Source organism: Falco biarmicus, chromosome 12 (assembly GCF_023638135.1).
Source record: "Falco biarmicus isolate bFalBia1 chromosome 12, bFalBia1.pri, whole genome shotgun sequence".
NCBI lineage: Eukaryota > Metazoa > Chordata > Aves > Falconiformes > Falconidae > Falco > Falco biarmicus.
Genome location: NC_079299.1, coordinates 23,627,774 through 23,647,493, shown reverse-complemented (window position 1 = coordinate 23,647,493; position 19,720 = coordinate 23,627,774). Strand labels below are relative to the sequence as shown.

The 19,720-nt window shown below is 38.6% G+C and overlaps 1 long non-coding RNA gene across 2 annotated transcripts in view; it reads left to right on the top strand.

Annotated features, from left to right (window-relative positions):
• Positions 1-3,032: 3,032 nt before the first annotated feature.
• Positions 3,033-19,720, top strand: part of LOC130157735 (uncharacterized) — a 51,758-nt gene continuing 35,070 nt past the window's right edge. The window contains exons 1-2 of one of the 2 annotated variants that reach the window (XR_008825001.1): positions 3,033-3,305; positions 3,906-3,980. This is a non-coding gene — a long non-coding RNA (uncharacterized LOC130157735). Of the gene's footprint in view, positions 3,306-3,360; positions 3,561-3,905; positions 3,981-19,720 lie in introns of those variants that run through there. The other variant, XR_008825000.1, reaches the window with a different exon arrangement.

Sequence of the window (19,720 nt, the reverse complement as noted above, 5' to 3'; positions counted from 1 at the left end):
TAACATAGGAACATTCTGGAAGGGCTTGTCATGTAGACTTACTGCCTAGCAAACAGTCCACCGCTGCATGTAAAATGTCCTTTTCCTGCTCAAAACAATTTTTACTTTCCCCTTTCCTCCAGTTTTGGCCCATTTTACAGTTCTGTTTACACTCAACTTTCCCTAGTGAAGTAGGAAAAGAAAAAATCCGTAATTATTCCTGTCTTTCATGCAGCATGTTCTTGATGCAGTTCATGATTGGGCAAAAGTATAGTAAGATGCTTACACATCATCTCAGGAACTGGGGTCTAGGCCTAGGGTACTCTGCCCCCTAAGTTTGCTTGCTGTTTTCCTTGCCTAGCAGCTCAGTCTGTTATCTGCTCCAATAACCAGTTTATATCTTTGTCCAGTCAACTACTGTAAGGTATGAAAACTCCAGGGGATGTCTTTGTTACTTGGCACTCAGATAATGGAAACTGCCTTCTGCTCAGAGCCCTACCCTCCCTGGAGTCACAGTTTTCAAATGTGTTTGGACTTCACGTTGTATTATCAGCACCTCACTGCTAAAAGCGATTGTTTAAGAATATCACCTGAGTTTACCAGCATGTTAGACATTCTGGTAATTCTGTCATCCATTTCTATTCCAACAACATAATTCTGGTTTGTTTGTTTTTTTTTTTTTTGTTTTGTTTTGTTCCTTTCATATTGCCTTCAGAATATCCTATAAAGACAGCCATCTGTCAGAAATTCCACGGACAGGTCCTCTAAGCATATAATCAATCTTCCTTCTTATCTAGAAGTAAGGCTTGTCTTTTAAAATCCCTTAAATTAGTGATCTTGCTTATTTTTACATATGAAAAATCAGGAAAAAACTTCCAACTAAATTGCATTTAGCAATAGGTTACTATGTCAAACAGGGCACAGCCCACAAAAATATTTAATTGCAAACTAGTTGTCTTATTTCAGTTCTCCAAGTTAGCGCTCTGAGTTAGTGATTTTAGAAGAACAGATGATTTTATTCATATGTGCATAGGAAGACGCACTTCACTTTTATTTCTACTAGGTCTGCTAAAATCTTGTCCAGACAGGGTCCAAATCTGGAAGCTTTTACAAAGCTGTGTTTATGAGGACCGCATACTACTACCTTGCAATGTAGCACAGGACAAGCCCAAATCTAGCTGAGTAGAGATAGACTTCACCTAAAGCTAGAATATCTACCAAGGGCTTTTCTCGGTTTTGCTGTTGAAGCATTCCTTAGACTTCCAAAAAAAAAAAAAAAAAAAAAAAGAGAAACTGTGTTAGAAATAGGGACCAGAAGTAAGGGCCCCAGAAGGCTTCCTGTTTTACTCTCTGCCTGCAACTCTTGCATTGATGTCTGTCCAGAAACTCAGTGTTGACAAGACTGGAGAAAGGCTCAGCCCAGCCTTAGGCAGCTATATTTTCAGCCTGCTAGGTAGGAACAGTTGTGGCAGCGGGGTCTATTAACCTGTTAAACTGGGAAGATCAAGTCTCCCATGTCGCTGAATGTTAAAATGGCCATATGTTAAAGTGTGCACCTCTACTACCTTCTCTCTGAATAAAATATTCCCATGTTTTTTAAATGAAAATGGAAAGATACCTTCCAGGAGGGGTGGGCTCTGACCTTGAGTGGAACAGAAAGTGACTGTGTCTCAGGTATTATGTCCTAGAGAAGAATAAATTTAAATAATACTTGTATTCAACATTATGTGTTAAATGGCTCTACTGACCTTCCTAGAGAGCTTAAAGGCTTATTCAGCTACCCTCTTGAGAGACCCAGCTCTTCTCCTGCACATATAGGATTTATGATTTGGAAGCTTGGATTCAAGTCCGGGGAACAGACCCTGAGAAACCTATAACCTCTCTGTTCAGATACATTGCATTATCTACCGGGTCTTTCAGATCTCTCTGGGAACTTAGTTTTTCTTGAGATCTATTTCCATTCTTCGTTATATTTATTACTGAAGGGTTGGACTGTCATTTTATCACCTGCATCATTTACCTGTGCAGTATTGGCTGCATCTAACATATGTAGTAATGTCTTTGCAACATGGTCTTTTCAGCCTAAAACCAGAATTATAGTTTTGGTTCCTAACATCAGAAGCTATTTTGAGAACAGTTAACAGCCTCATAGTTGACACAGCATGCTGACCTAATTAAATCTCAAAAAGAAAAAAAAAATCATACTGCAGTTAGGATCTTTAAAAAGATGCCACATTGTTCTCTTCTTCTTTCCAGACTATTCATGCCAACCCTCTGTATTGCTCCCTGCTGCAGTAAATGGAAGTCTTGCAAAATAAAACCAGGAGCACTTTGTAAATTCCTTCCCCTTTTGCTCAGTATCTAGCTAGAACTTTCCCAACAAGTTTAACTACTTCTGCAATACACCACACAGGTAATATCAATGAAAATAGGCTCCCCAGCCATGTCCTTATCAGTCTGCTGTTTTCTTCCTAGCTGTGATTATTTCACCAAAATCAGCCTTTTCTGATAACTTTTGTTAATAGACAATAAGAGAAGTGATTTAATTTACTGATTATTCTACTTTGGCTTTTTAAACAGCCCCAGTATGTTCACAGTGAGAATATTTTTTATAGATAGGAGTAGATGAGGGAGAACAGTAGTGTCACAGCTTAACGTAAATGAGTTTATTAGGTTTATGTGGTTACCGGCACCAGGAGGAAATGGCTTTACTTAGGAAACAAGCTATATAATATAAGATAAAGTGTTTCATCAAGAATGAATGCTATTATTCAGCTATTATTGCTGAATAATGACTTAGCAAGCCTAAAATCAGTAAATTGGGAAGCTTGGGGAGTTTCAGCCATTCATCCTAGTTTGCCTGGCTGAAGATAGCTGGTTTGTTTTGACATCAGTGTCTTATAGTGTGCAATGTCTCTGAACATCAGTAATGTAAAATTTCACATTTTTCTTTTCCTATCCTCCTTTTTTTTATCCCAGCAAAACTTTCCAACCATCACTCAAAGCTAAAAAAAAAAAAAAAAAGCCAACCACTGTACCTTAATTCTCTGTTGTATTTTCTGCTTCTAGCTGAAAAGCTATCTTAACTTCAAGCTGTAAGTGGGTGAAACCAAGAATCATGGGAAGTCTCACCAAAATTAAGTTGTTTGGGTACGGGAGGGAGGAGTGTTAAAACCTCGGGGCGCGAGTTGATGCAGGAAGCTGCCAACAGGTCTTCCTGCAAGCAGGCTGATGGCACCCTGCAGGGGTGAAAAAGATCTCAGTCCCCCATGCTGGAGATTTCCCCCTCCAGCCAGATTTGCTTCACTACAAAAATGAAAGGACAGGTGATACTTTCGTTTTGTAGATGAGGGGGAAATGGGGTCAGTTACTTCTCTCGTTGCAAGAAAACAGAAAAAGCAGAAGGATGAAGCGGGTTTGTTTCTAGCTGAGTGAAAGCAGGCATTCAGTTTCTGTTTTGCCTTGCATCTCAGAAAGTTCTAATAGCAAGGAAGGGCTGTAAGAAGCTGAATCTTCAGTAACAGCTGAGTAACATCTCACTGCTGATGCTTATAGCAGGATTTCTATGGAGCTGGGCTGTGGTAAAACACATATGTTAATTTTAATTTCCTTTTTGAAGTTCTATGCAGCTACTTTGGGGTAGTGGGATGTGATATTGGGACTCATGTCTTTGAAGTATAATGCCTTATCTAGCAGCTTCTTAAGACAGTGAGCAGAAGGCAGCTGAACCCTTGCATGACAGTTGTTAGACACCAAGAGGATAGGTGTTTTCCAAGCTAGCTACGTGGTAATATGTTTTAGATATGTTCTTTCAGGGCTGTTCTACAATGACACTCTGTCCTCTAGATAAGTCCCACTCAAGCCTGCCTTCCTTCTGTAAACAGGCAGTACTGCTAAAGGCTTCTTGTTTTTGTTTTGTTTTTCAGAAATAAGGAAGAAAAACATTCTTTGAGTCTTTAACTGCATTGTTTGGTACCAACAGCTGGAGCTAAGTGTCACTGGTCAGTCCGCTGTCATAAATACAAGGTCAAAGTGGTATCTGAAACTGTTGATGTGAGTGATCCAAAATGGCCTTCTTTAAGAAAGAATGGAAAACATACGTCAAACATATCCTTTCCAGTCTATTCTGTACTATCCTTGCAACAGGACTTCATGGGTGTGATGTCATGGGCAGCAATGAATGACAAAAGTCAGCAGAAATAACCCTTCATTCTGATGTTTTCTGACATTTTCTATTTAGATAACTGCCAATATTAATGTAATTCTCATTTTCTATCCAGAAACTGGAATCAAAAATTTCTAACATATCTGATTGTATACTATGTTAGACTTATCAGTTGTTTCAAAAAGACTGTCACATTCCACTTTTTTAAAGTGGAAAAAAAAATCACCAGCAAGAGTTGGCTTTCTGGTCCAGGAGTCAGTGTTATTCAATTAAGTGTGTTGGCATTTCTCTATACATCTTTTCTTGAACAGCAGTCACAATTAATAAGTCCATCAACTTTCACTGCCGCTGTTCAACTCAATTTGTAGTTGCCAGGTGCTTTTTGGAAATATGGGAAGATTGGCTGAAATTCTAGAAAACTCCATCTGGACTTTTTTTTTTGTTCCACAGAAGCAGTGATACATAATCTGTTATCAACATGTCAGCCAGTGCTGACCAAATATGATCACCTGAGACTGTGAAGCACCCACAGCCTTTCTGGTTTAGCACAAGAGGAAAAGCCTGACTCTGAACTTAAAACAACCTAGCGTATCACGCTGCTCATCACAACCAAAAGCAGGTTTTTTAAATGCTATCATTTTGTACCACAAACCTTGCAGCAAGGGGAATTGCATTATCTCATCTCCAGTAATAGTTTATAATGACAGCAAAGTTTTTTAAATGTGATCTGTCTTCTGTTGCACAAATAGGGAGAGGAAGTGCCAGGTTTTATAAAATAGCTTAACCCTATGTTTACACCATATAACGTATTTAGCTGGCAGGAACAGATTCTCCAGCTCCACAAACAGCATGCTTCTGCTCCCAACAGATAAGAAAATGGTATGTACAATGCATTGATTTTCCTTCTAGTACAACACAATAACGATGCTAAAGTTGTAAATCTGACATTAGCAGATATTTAGAATGGATATGGATGAAGTGTGCAGTATTTTATATTTAGCGGGGAAATTACAAGAAGGCTTTGTATATTATTTCCTACACACACACACACCTGCTTTTTTATTTTTTTTTAATCTTTTTGTCCTTTATACTTAGTTTCTGGTTTTTTTCTCTTTCATCCACAAGGCTTAGTTCTATTTGAATTATTTTTGGATATTGTCCCAGATGCCACAGGTTGCTGTGGTAATTTATAAATAATATAAATCCAGTAACCATAAAATTGGGTTCCATGTTTCAAATTGTTTTCTGTGACCTTCTTCTCTGTGTCGTGACCCTTTTTCATAAGCAGTGGTTTGCATCACCAATTCCACCTGTTCTTTCAGGAGATTGACTATTCCTGTTTTGTGCTGGTAAGAAAAAAGTAGAAGCAACAAGTAATGTGTCTTGCTTCATGTATATTGAAATGATCTGGGTAATGTGATATCATAACTAATAGCAATAACCTTAGCAGTTTTCCACAATAGTCTGTTCAATAATTTGCTATTAATATTGTGAATTGTTCTTCCTGGCTATGTTTACTTGATATGTCTAATGGTTTTGCCCTCATAATTCTCCCTGCCTCAGTTAAGCTAATAGCTATGACCCTTTCCTGTTAGCCTGTTGCTGCTCTTCATCATAAAACAAATTTGCTGACACTATGTAAAGTACAGTACTCAGTTCTTGCAGTCCAATTTTGACCCAGTGAGAGAAGAATTTTTTCACCTCAGAGGTGCTTATGGACAACAGAAAAAAGGCCTTTGGTCAAGGACTTCTGATCTTTGAATGTGTTACAAGCCACTTTACTGGACAGTGCATACATACTGACAGTGCATATGGTGCTGGGATATAGCACTACCTTTAGCTCTTCAATAAGAAAAATTTCTGATCTCTTCTGGACTGAGACAGACACCTAATGGGTGGGCTTGGAAATATGCCAATCACTTTCATATGTACGAAACCATTTATATGGATGGGAGGGAAAATATACCTCAGTTAATCAAAGCTCTTCAACTTATTGTTCAAGAATTCGGCATTTATTTACAACTGTCATGGCACCTTGTCAGAGTGTTATTTACTGCCTTTGCTACCATTTCAGACAGAAGGCATTGCCAAAATTAGTTTTCTTCCAAGATTTCAGTTCTTTGATTTTGATACAGCTGTGATCTTGCCTTGGCAGTATTTTGCACTTTCCTGATAGCCCCAGTGAAGTGATCTATTAAACCAGCATTACCAATTTCAAAATGTCTTTGCCACCTAGGTAACTGTATCGACTGAGGTCTGATGGTAGTATCATTTCATCAGCTGGTTCATAAACGAGGACTCTGAAAGCCGGCATGTAGCCGTTAGAACAGTAATAATCACTTTTGACCAATTTGTAGAGAGAACTATGTCAGATAGTCAGACTGACATAGTCTATGTCAGATATCTAAGCTCCAAGGCCCCCCTTACAACCTCTCGCCAAACTTCAAGTGTGATAGAAACATGGAGGTTAATAACAATGACTTCTTTACAGCAAAGAAACATGACTCCTTGTTTAGAAGTAGAAAACATTAAGCTGTTATAACTTTGTTCTAAACGTTTGTTTGAAACTCTCAGAGAAACTGCACTTTCCTAATTTCTTTCCTCATCCGTGCTTTTGTATCTCCTAACAGATCCTCTTTGTAAATACTTGTGTGGTCAATTCCAATTCCTCTTTTCAGCAGAGTAACTTAAAGACTTTCATTGTCCTGCCTGAAAAACATCGGTCCCAGCAGACATCTAAATCGCATCAGGCAGCATGTAAACTTTGTCTCCTATTCATCAATCTTACCAGTTTCTTCTGTGAAAGCACAAAGTAAAGTGGCTGTGAATAATAGAGGATGCACATATTTTGGAATGCCTTCTTGGCATTTGTTCTTGGCATGTCAATGTAGTCAAATCAGCTGGCAAAAATACTGGAACACCTCCTCTCTTTGATAAAAGAACTAGTTACTTTAAAGAAACATCTATCATGAAAAACAAGAGGCCAAAAGAATTTGAAAAAATAGAGGATGTTAACCCTTACAAATAGGTAATAAGGCATGGCCTTTGGAGAAGGAATAAACTCCATAAATACACCAAGTTAAGAAATAACAAGATAATATCAAGGAGAACCAAATGGTTGATGGGACCAAACAGAAAATTACTTGAAATATGTGTGAAATATCCTAATTAACATACTAAAACATCACCCTCGAGCAAAGAAAGCCCCCTACTAACAAAGCCCCCTCCCCACAGAACGTGCTGTGAAAAGAAATAATACTGTACCTCTAAAAGGAGAAGAGGCTCATAAGAACCAATCAGAATTGTGACTAAATGTAATTAAAAACAATTGTTTGAGGTGTATAAAATGTTTTAAAATGTGTTAAGAGGCACGCTAGCTTTGTGGGTTTGCCACCTAACATCCATTTCTGCATAGACATGTGACAAACAACTGTCTCGGCTCTGCGTGGATCGGCTCTTGCACACTGGGTGAAGAACCCAGATCTGGGATAACACCTTCAGTGGGCAAATCTGTACAGAGGCTAATGACACCCAGAAGGCCCATCCTCTGGATACTGTCATCGGTTGTATCATTTCCAGATGGACATTCAGTTCTTGGCTGACAGGTTTGTTGGTGTTCCATGGAGATGTGTTTCTGGGGCATGAGCAGGCTGGCCTTATGAGGAACAAAACAAATGTCCAGGCTGCTTATTGAAACAAATCCTTCTGTTGTAATACTTAGCTGGATGGATCCAACTTACTCAGAGTGGCAGAAGGGCAAGGATCACATTAAAACTGTAATTGTTCTGTCTCTGTTCCTGATCTGGTATCAAGATGCAGTCTAGATGGGTACAACTCAGTCAGGCAAGGTAGCATGTGCCTGCTATTTCTGAAGTTATATTTTATGCCAGGGACTATTATTTTCTCTGTCTTGCCTGCTTCATGGTTTGTGGTTATAAAATCCTCCATAAATTATGCACTTCTCTTAATTTCTCTGGACGCTGCCTCAATAACCAGTCTCACCCCAACTGTATTTATTATAAACAACTTCACCAGGTTAATCTCTATTGCCTGCTCCACAAGCCACAATTACTGATAGCTACAGTCTCGGTGGTTTTGAACTACTCTCCATGGTAAAACTGTTCAGGAATATGCCTCTGCTTTAAAGCAATGTTAATATGTTTCTTTCCTATATGCACAATTCCAAGTTAGCTGTCTTAAGGATATTTGACTAACAAAACTAAAACAAGAAAATTGCACTAAATATAAAACACAGAAAAGTGCAGTGTTTTGGAAGTCCTCCCTTCTGGAATGAATGATATTAAACAAATTAAAGCAAAAATTCAATTTGTATTAAGTTACAGAATGAAATTCATAGTGAATTAATCATGGGAGTCAATTGGTCAGGCATTGGAAATGCTAGCAAATCACACCAAACACTATAAAGGCTGAAAAGTTCTTTTCAACAATCAAATAATTTGAGTTATTTGCCTGCAAATAAAATTTTAATAATGACACTAATGTTTGGATATATTTGTGTAAAATAAGTAGTGGCTATTTATAATCCAACCAAAATTTGTATTCTTGCTTAATTAATTGTGTGTGTGTGTGTGTTTAACCATAGTTGTGGCACTTCAGTGAATTTGTGATTTATTAAAAATAACTTGAGATTAATAAATGACAGCTCTTACTGTAATGAAGTTCTTCCCAGCATCAGTATTAGCTTCAAAACTTTACGTAGTTAAAAGTAGAGTGAATGTAAGTAGGTACACATAGCTGCTGGAGTACATTGCTAGATTTATTTTGGTGATAGCCACTGCAAATACGGCAGTACCGGAGTAGTAGAGCCTTTTGGGGGGAGGCTTTTAGTGCAAAATTATTATTCTAAGCCCCAGAAACTTTTGAGGCTAATTCTTGTATAGCAATAGTTAGAACCCCAGCATCTTTTACTGATAGTGCAAGGGTATCTGACAGCTTCTTACCAAGTATAACCTAAGAATAATGAGTCCAATAGGATTAACCATAGTCATCTCTGCCAATTTGCCAAGGAAAACAGCTAAAATTGAAAGGTTCTTTCTGGTCAAAGGTCATGTTTGCTGATGAGTTTTCTACCTACTTAAGAGTGTGTTGTTTACTAAAAGAAGGTGTGTTGTGCTAGACTTCTATGTTTGAAGACTTTTGTTGTTTGCACCATACATGACAGCTTCCCACAAGAAACTCTGCTGAGTTTTATGTAGTTCCTCTGTGTGACTTGTAATGCATCCTTTAAGAAAAAAACATCTCTTTTGAAATTTACATCTCTAAAACGTGCTTGTAGTCATAAGGCAACAACTTCTGCCTCCTTATTAGCTGACTTTAACACTGTATAGTTATTTATGGGATAGATTGAAAGTATAAATGCTTCTTCATTAATCTATGACTTAGGTTTAATCAGCGCTGAGATTTGGGGTTTGGGGACCATTAAGGCAGTTCTACCATTTACCCTGCTCTGTGTCATCACTACCAGTTAAACATAACTTTGTAAATGAAGAGTATTCTTGCCACCTATTAATTGCCTCCTGGGATGGAAATGCCTTTTAGCTTCATTCAGTGTAGCTTTTTGTATGCAGATTTCTCAACCATTAATCACTACACTCAGGACTCACAATCTTTCAGCATTAGACTTATGGCTGCAGGATAGGAATTGTTTTTTTGGCTGGTTTGGGTTTTTTTTTCTGTTTGCCGTTTTGTGGGTTTTTGCGTGTGTGTGTGTGTGTGCATGTGCCACATTTTGATAGGGAATTAGGAGAAACTATGTGCATTGAACTCTAACCACCAAATCCCCTCTGTTCTGGACAGATAATACTAGTGTCAGTGGTTAAAGACAACATTTCCATACTTTGAGTAAAAGTTTTTTACAAATATTTTGGAGAAGAGAAGAAAAAAGACATCCAATGATTTTTTAAGTTATCTTTCCTAAACATGACTTGCCAAAGTCTTATGCTAAATAGAGTAATATTAAAAATGAGGTAGAACTATTTTGATTTCATAAATGCACAGATAATTGTAAGTTGTTTGGAAAAAGGACACTTAATTCAGTGAACTTATTTAAAGGAAAAATAGAAGGAACTCTGTGATCTTCATGTATTTTTTAGATCTGCTAAATCTTTTCACTACCCAATTATACTGACCATAAAAGTGAGAGTAAAAAATATTAACGATAATAATAATTTGCATATTAAATTTATTTGTTAAAAATGTTAGTGTACTTTTTGAGATCTTGGAGGCTATATGATACAAGTTGCTAAGAAGTGTCCTTGAGGAGCAAAAATTTCTTGTGTCTAGACTGGCAGTTTTTACACCACCTCCTTTTAAGCCTCCTCTTTCACTCCCTCAAATCTTTGCACAGTGGTTGCTTCTTACCAGCCTACCCCAGCAATCATAGGTCACCCTGTGAGGAGCACAATATGTAGCTACTGTAGTTACTTTGCATCCTCTGAACAGCCCTGGAAATTTTGCACTTTTTAAGAGATTGGGTGACTATATTTCAGGATGTAGGTGCTAAGGCATGGAGACTTAGCTAATTGCCCAAAATAGTAGAAGTATCAAGTAGCAGGGGTGGGAATTAGTAACATACCTTGAGGTTCAGTGCAGTAATTTGAATTCTGAGATGTGGCATTCCCATTGGGCCAGAACAAATGACATAAGGTAGTGAGACAGCCTTCTGTCTTAAACTACTGTTTCATTTCCTAGTTAAATGAACTGAGGTTTGGGCTTTTCATTTCAGCAAGGCAAACAGGCTGAGAGATGGTGGTTTTGACCATTTTGAACTTCTGTGGACTGTCCTCCATAGAAGGACACTCACTAAAGGCATAAAGTTTTGTGTGATAACCTTTAAAATTAATTTTAAAACTGTAAAATGCTATCGTGCCTCTGTGCTGCGTAAAAGGCTACTGCTAAATTCTATAGAAGCATAGGAGGTGAGTTAGAAATGCATACCTGTTTTTCATGATTCTGTTCTGTTACTTGGTACTGTTTAGTAAGAGATTATAGAAAAACCTCAGTTATGGAGCTTTAAAAGGAGAACATAATCCCTTTGTGTTTGCACTTAAGATAACTTTGAATTGGAGCTTTGTGAGAGTACAGATCTAACGTGCACAGTTTGTGCAGATGTCTTCATACAATTTGTGAACTGTAGAAAAGACCTAGTTACGTGCTCAAGATAGAAGATAAAGCAATCAGTGCTTCACCGCAGCTAGAGAAACTACTGTGCAATTGGCTTGGCTAGAAATTCTTACCACTACTAAGTAATCATTGTAGGAGGCTATTTCCCTACACATGGTTTCCTCTAAAATTAGAGAAGGTAGACCAATATAAGCAATTTGCTCTTCTTATCAGTTTGGAGGTTTAAGCAGCTTTCCTGAGCAGAAACACCCCTGGAATACAGTACAAAGCTGGTAAAGGAGATATTATCTCTTTCATAATGTATGTAACAAACACAAGCAAAATTCTGGTGAGTGGAAGGGAACTGTGGAGAAAAGTGCGATAGAAACATGAGTAGACTGCAACAAGGACAGCATAGAAAACCCTGTTACAGGGCCACTAGTTGCAACCACTTTCACTTGACGATTATGGGAATAGCATTAATGCACACAGCCTCGCAGAAAAAAAGATTTTTCTCTGTCTTAGGATTTCAGTCATTCTCCCAGAGCCTGGGCTTCTCATCTTTTTGGGATCACTGTCTCCTGTCATCCTGTCTCTGAAAAATTATGACTGAGTCAGTTTCACCTGCTGTGCACAAGCATAGCTACCCATAATGAAGCACCAACTTCAGCAAACACCTTTTGAAATTCTTCTTTTTAAAGATGGGGCTCTTTTCTTGTAAAAGAGGTCCATTAAAATAGTAAGAAGCTCCTTGATGTGTTCTTCACCAAAGAAATATGTGACACTTCATAGGCAATGTTCTGTAACTACCTTACTTTTTTTTTTTTCTAACATTTCTTTTGCTTTTGTTGTTTCCCCATGTATATGTATCTGTTTGAGATGACAGGCTTAGACCTAAATGTATAGTAGTCATTTTAGAAATTAAAAAAAAAAAAAAAGAAAGAAAGAAAGAAAATGCCCTTGGCATCATGGAATAGTTTTATGCTCCTTGGGAAGTGTATAACACTCACCATGGAGAAATAAGGTGTTTCAGTCTTTACTAGTTACAGTTGACTCCGTGATGGAGAAACGAGTAAGAGATCTCTGCTGATTCTGTGGAACAAGCCAGGGGCAAGAGTAGACAGAGAAGTAAAACCTGCATTTTTCTGGCAGTGTGACTCTGTGTGTGTGTGTCACTAGTCTGGCTTTCCAGCTGAGATCTCCCGAGGATGCAAAGCTCGGTAATGACTTCCTGAACCCTGCAGCAGACACCTCTGTTGCCCCTTCTGCTTGGCATCATCCAGAGGCCAGCATATGGCCTGACAGAGAGGGAATTAAACTGTTGCCTCACTCACCTGCATTTAGCAGAGTAAATAACACCAACTAGCAAGTTATGAGATGTAAATAGAGGAGTAACTGCCTTTGCTGTGAAATGAGGTCTTACTGTGTTAAACAACCATGCTTCAGCCCGTATCACAGAAGAGGCATTCTCATGCTCCTTGTGTAAGCCAGCTTTGATTACTGAGTGCCCGCATGATGTTCAGATGCATATGATGCAGTCCTTACTATCAATATTTACTATCTAATAGTTGTATTGCTACACAGAAGCAAATAGAAACGTGATAGGTGATTCCGGACAAGTTAGGATAGTAGTAACTAAGGTCAGGAATGAAAGGCAGCATCACTCAGAAATTAAGCTGTTTCCTCTTTTTCTTTTTATTTTTGTATGATGTCTAGCAGCCATTACTTACTTTCTTAAAGCCTACAAGTCTGAGTGACATATACCTATACCAATTAAAGCAATTCAGAGCATTTTTATGAAGCTGCTTTCCTAACAGAAGTGCACCTGTTGTGTCCTGTTCCTTTCCTCTTCCTGCCTTCAAAATCTAATGGTTTTCTGGGCAGGTTTGGCTGTAGTTCAAATTCTGCCCTTAGTTTTCTTGCATGATGACTACCCCTCACAGTTAAATACCTATATAAGCTCAGTTGTATGCTCTTTTTCAGCTCCAGGTGGAGGATCTTAGTGAGCATCATGTAGCTAAATAGCTACTTGGTATTCATTTAGTGACTGACTTCATCTACATTACAGGAATGCACCTGGGAGGTATTTGAAAGCAAAAAAGATGCAAGTGGGGACCAGCTTTTGGTGACTACAGGAATGCAACATTTCTGAGAAGTGATATATCAATTCCAATCCAAATCCAAAAAATAGGTGAAAAGAAATTAGGAGTCATCCAGGTGCAAAGAGAGAGTGGCTTAGGTAACTTCAGAAATTGTGCAACTGCATGATGTGTAAGAGCAGAGTTAATGAGAAGAAGTGATGGGACTGTGTGAACTCACAGGCAAAAGCTGCCAGACAGAACTCAACAGAAGCAGGGAAGGAGTTGTATGAAATTTTCCAGCTCTGGAAAATGCAAGCTTTAAAAAAAGGCTGAGACTCTTCCCTGCCGTGAAACTCCCCATAATAACAACACCCTAAGGTGGGGAGTCAGCTCTCTCTACCGCTCTGTAGTTTAGTGACTGTGATGTCAAATTTGTGAATACAATTTGTGTTGTGAAAACAGACTGGAAACATTAGGTACACTAAAATAAAAGCAAAAGAGAAACAGCGGGGTATTCACTGACTGATCTGCTCCTACCCCATTCTACAGAATCCAAACTCTGTTGTGCATTGCATTTGATGAGATGGAGATGTTCCAGTGGAAACACATCACACATGAACTCTTAGTCAACTCCTCTACTCCTGAAAGAGGTGATTATTTTGGCTGATAACCATTGTATCATCTGTAATCACACAGTCACCATGCAGAGACTCCACTACTTACAACCACTCTCATTTTAGTATCCCAAATAATTTTGAAACCAAATATTATTTTATTTTTCACTCCAGATTAGTTCATTAAAAATAATTAAAAACAGATGTGACTTCTCCTGACCTGGAAAAGCACTCTGCAAAAATTATGAAGCTGATTTCCCATACACATACATCCTGATGTCCTTTAAGTGTTAATGTTGATTAACCACGATGCTGACGGTAAAGCACAAAAGCACAATCCTGCGTTGGGCTCCTAGAAGTTGTCCACATTGAGAAGCCGAATGTAATGTCTCCGACAATCACATAATAAAGGTCAAATCAGTCTCAAGGAGTCAAATACAATACAAATATGAAATAAGTATAGCAGTCGATGGCTCTTCTGTCAGGACAAGCACATGCTGTTGAGTGAATGAGCTTGCATTTCTATTCTGTGGGGAGGCAAGCACGTAGTATAGCTGCAGTCCACATCTTTGGTACAGATCACAATCTTTCTGCATGCTCCCTTCCTAAAGACATGGTCACAGAGGCAGCCTGTGCTTTGAAGCATACTGTTTTGTTATGGCAATTCCTGAATGGATTTTTTACATGTGCATGCAGGCAGTCTTAGATGTGTGGGTTGCGGGGAGTTGTTCTGAATGCTCTCAGTGAGCTTCCAGTACCAGAGATCTACTGCAAGGACACTAGAAATAGTACCAAAGGGATTGTGTGTTGCAGGTTTTGGGAAAACTAATTCAGCGCTCTTATTTGCAGCAACATAGTCACTGGCAGCCCAGCAAGCTGTGCAGTTCTCTCTTTATTGTGTTTTAAATGGAGCTGGCTTTTGGTGTGTATAACTGGGAAGTTACAGTGATATTAATTAAGTCCCACATGTAGAAGCCAATTTTTAAAGACTGAAACTGTGAACTTAAAAAGATAAAGTCTGGTAGCAGCCCATAAAAGCTCTCAAATTGAGGTTTCTTTCCTTTCTGGAATATGTACCATAATTAGTCCCATAGATCTTTGGTTTTACTAGTGTGATAGCTTTTTATGCTGCAGACTAGATGTTCTAACAGGATGTGTATGCATAAAGATAAATGGCGTTCTATAATAGCACCCCCACAACATATTTGCTAGATTTGTAAGCCGCTGTTCTGTAGACCCACACAGCTTCCTGTGTGCTTTGTGCCAATACTTTTAAAGGCAAGTTATGTTATTTTTTGGCTCTGTGTGTTCCTAATGAATGATTAAATATTAATTGCCTCCAGTGCCTGCTGATGGCATGAGATGATCTGACAATTACGAATACTTTCCGTGTTTGCTAACATGCTCAACCAATATTACTCTGAAGAGCAGCGCTGATGTCAGTGGAATAGAGGTAGGCAAAGTGGGAACAAGGTGTCTGTGCATTTTATTAGTGTTTGAAGAAAAAAATCACTACTTGCAGCTTGGGGGAAAGAGTTAAATCATAGCAGCTATGCACACTTTGTTAACCAGTGCCAGTTTTTCTGGCTGAATGAATTTTGAAGATTCTCTTCAGACTGCCTCTGAGCTGTAGATTTGGAGCTTCCAAGCCTGCTCCTCAGAAGGAGTGGCCCGTATTCACATGGACACTGACAGGTCCATTCCTGCTGATACTATGGTACAGCATGGCAACTTCATGATCCTTGCAGGATCCTGAGCACGCTGATGCCAGCGTGCAGCAAGAAGGGGACAAGTCTTCTGAGACTTGATCTCCAGCTTCCCCACTTGAGAGAAATTGTTAATACTCATCCATCAGCTCCCAACACGTCCAGCTATATCAGCTCTATGTTCCCAGACACAGGTAGACTTAAAAATCCACAGTGCAGCTTCAAAGACCCTTCTGCACCTGTGTTTCCTTTGAACTCAGAAATCTAGACCGTGGATGAGAATTGTTCCCACCAGTTGCTGCATGTTCCCCTACACCAGGACCTGGTGTGGGTAATCATCAAGTCAGAGCTGACAGAATTTTCCCATCAAAACAATGTTAAAAGATGGAAATCAGTTTTCAACCGAGACAAAAAGTTTGAATAAATTTTTCCCGTAAATCTGATGATCTGGAATAGAAAGAGTGAAAAATATTTCAGTTTTTAGAAGTTTTACAAAAAATATGTTTTACTTTTGATTGTGGTTTTCATTTTTTTATAGTATTTTTTTATCAGAGAAAGCACTTTCTATATCTTATTCTTTTTCGCCATAAGCAGAAGAATATGGGGAAAAGAAAGGATTATGACCATTTTCCTTTGAAACTTAGAAGATGTCAATGTTGAATACCACTTCTAAAAATATATAGAATGCTTTTCATACACTTCTTTTCAGCCAGTGCGATTCAGGTTCTCATGTTCCACATGACTATTAATGGATATTAACAAACCAGAACTGTGCTGTATAGTGGCTGCCAGATGATGCACTGGGCCCCTGAGGGCTGTGTTAATATTCTTCCCGTTCTGGCTTAAGCCTCACAGTTTTAGGCCTGTTGACCAACAGAAGCAGGGATTATCTTAGCCCACAATAAGGAACCTGTATTTTCTCTCTTGTTCCTTGATTGCAAGCGTGATGGAAATACAGAAGTTTTTCGCTCCTGTGGAAAGAGGGGATCAGATTTCTCTGCTGTTTTCTGCTTCCACAGGAGATTTGGGAAAGCAGACATCTGTCTTTAGCAGTCTGGGTAATGCTGCTCCTTTCTCCTCCCCTTGGACTCCTGCACCACAGTCTTAGCAAGACTATTTATTTCCTCTGCCCTCCAGCATCTGTTTTTCAGTCTATCCCTGCAGAAATTTCAAAGGTCTACAATAATTCTAAGACAAAAGGAAAATCACTGGTTCCTGACAAATTTTAGAGCAGAATCTGTATCACTGAACCAAGAAAAGAGATAGCCAAGCAGGTGTATATTTCATGTAACCAACGCATGCCTCAGATGAGTAACAGTGATTGTGTTCCCTTCCTTTTTCTTTCTCTTTTCCTTTTATTTTTCTTCCTTCCTTCTCTCTCCGCGCCCCCCCCCCCCCCCCCCCCCCCCCATCTGTCAAGACAACTCTCTTGGCTGTTGTTCCACCTGATAGGTAGCAATAATAAAAACCTGATTGACTGTATATGTCAGAGATCATATGTTTGGCTATTTATGGAATTTGGCTGTTTATGAATCCCTGATGGGGAACATTTCACAAACTAGTGAAAATAGTTCTTGTGACCCTTCCACCAAAAACACTGTGATGAACAGATAATCATTTTTAACATTACATGAATCCTGAGACAGAAAAAAATAGCAAAACACTAAGAACAGGAAATAAAATCAGGTACACACACACAAGCACAAAAGCTACAATAATGAAAATGACAAAGCTAAAATGCACAAACCAGCAAAACCAAATTAAAATAAAAATATTGAAATAACAGTGGATTTTGTTCTTCCTGGTTTGGAATACAGCTTGAGACTATCTGAGGCATACAGTATAGCCCTCTAGCTAGCCTTGCTGTGAAAGTCTATACTTGTGCGGATTCCCAGAAACTAGGTGTCAATGTACATAAAGCATAGATAAGGTCATATCATTTTCCTTTGGCCACAGTAGAAAACCCAAAAAAGTAGCTACCATGACCAATGTTAGTTCCACTCTTGAAGATAATAAATTTTGATATTCTGAATCTTTTTCAACCCACAGAAGGCATGATAGGCTTGTATACAACTAATATTACATTATACAAATACTGAGCACTGATTACCCTAGCACCAGCATCCTTAAAAAGGAAAACATAAAAATGGTTAGGGATTTTGAAGCTTTTTATCAAGATTTAAAAAGTGAAATTTGCCATGAATAGTTCACTGTATTCTATTGGCTTTCATCAGCCAGAATCAAACGTAATTTGCTTTACCTGGTGGTATAGTCTGAAGAGCTGGACACTACCAGCAATATGAGAGTAATATCATGTTCTTCTGGGTAATAGCTACTTTTCAGTCATGTGTGTTCACCATCATCCAAAAAGTCTGTTTTAAAGAAAACTCCAGTAAAATGTTCAAGCAAAAATTTGCTTTTCCATGGATATTCTTTTATTTTTAATTCAGTTCTTACCACCTTAAGTTTTCTTATGACTTTGAGAGTCTTGTTAACATGTGAAATACAATATTCTCTAAAGGCAGATCATAGGGTGATTAATTATACAGCAGAAGCCTATTTCTGTCTCATTCAGGACACGACAATACCTGCATGTTAAAAATGGTATTTTCACGGACAGCATCCAGCCAGAAATATTTGTCTTTTGTTTCTTTCCTTTACTTTCTGCCAAAATCCAGAATTTGTTGCATTGCTTTCCTGTTCATCCTTCCCAAGCAATCAGATGACTGATGAGGAAGTCAGAACAGGCTAATTGCTGTACCTGTCTAAGCCCAAGCAGAGGAAATAATCTTGGTGGGTCTTCATATGCCCAAATCACCATCCTTAGAGCTTAAGTATTGTAAGCTATTATCACTGTATATTAGGTACAACCTAATAAAGGATGCTACTCTTCAGTCATTCCTGATAGCAAAATAAATCTGCCTTTTGCATATGTTAAATGTAAAATTTTTGATAAATAGATATTCAGGTTTGTGGTATTGTTCGAGAGCAGTCCAACTGATGTGAAGATCTGGTTTTACAGGTCCAGTTTATGGTTGTATCATTATAAACAGATAATTTTCAGATTTGTTCAGATGACCTTCAACAATCCCTCTGAGTTTACTGACTGTGCTTCACAGCCTCTTGCAGTGTAGGAGTCACAGGCAGCACTAACATAAAAGCCACAGTATCTTTGGCTTAGGTTTTGTAAGCTCAGGCATGCACAAAGCAGTTGTATATTAACAGTTCTATACTTTTTTTCTTTACATTGCAGGAACTGCTCAGTAAGACCAAATTGTGTTGAAAGGAATGGGGAATACCTCTGATCTGACCAAAACAGTAGCTCATTCTGGATTAAAAATGACTTGATCACGTGGTGGTCACCTGCTCGCTGGCAGAGCACAGGAACTTGAAAAAGGCTTGACTTAGAGTAAGCACTACGTAGCAACAGCTAAACTATTAGTGTGTTATCAACATTATTCTCATACTAAATCCAAAACACAGCACTGTAACAGCTACTAAGAAGAAAATTAAGTCTATCCCAGCCAAAATCAGCACACTTCTTTACAGTAGACTCTGTCATAGTACATTTGCAGTTATCAAAATCTTTCAGTCAAACTGATCAACTTGATACCACATCAAAGTTTACAGGTATGACTAAGCTTACCAAAGACTTTTCATTAACTTTAAAAAAGCACATCCCTCAGATTTACTCAATCGGATCTCCACACAGCTTCACTTTTTTTTCCAGTGTTTTAATCACTATCCCACCAGTTATTAAAACTTTGAAATTTTTTTTTTTTTAGCACTAACCACTGCATTAGACTCTGACTCCTATTTGAAATGAAAAAAAGAACTGCATAGTCCCGTGACGCTCTGTGAGAAGAACATTTATTTTGGGGGATGTTGCTCAGGGCCAGTTTGAACAGAGTGGGGTGTGGGGAGCTGTGCAAGTCTCTTCTCAGCTATCTCAGAGTAATCCAGCAACCTCTTTCTTCAGCAATCCCTTCCTCCTCCTTCCCGTTGCTCCCCTGGAGCAGCTTCCTGCTCCTCCATCCTCTACATCAGCCGCTT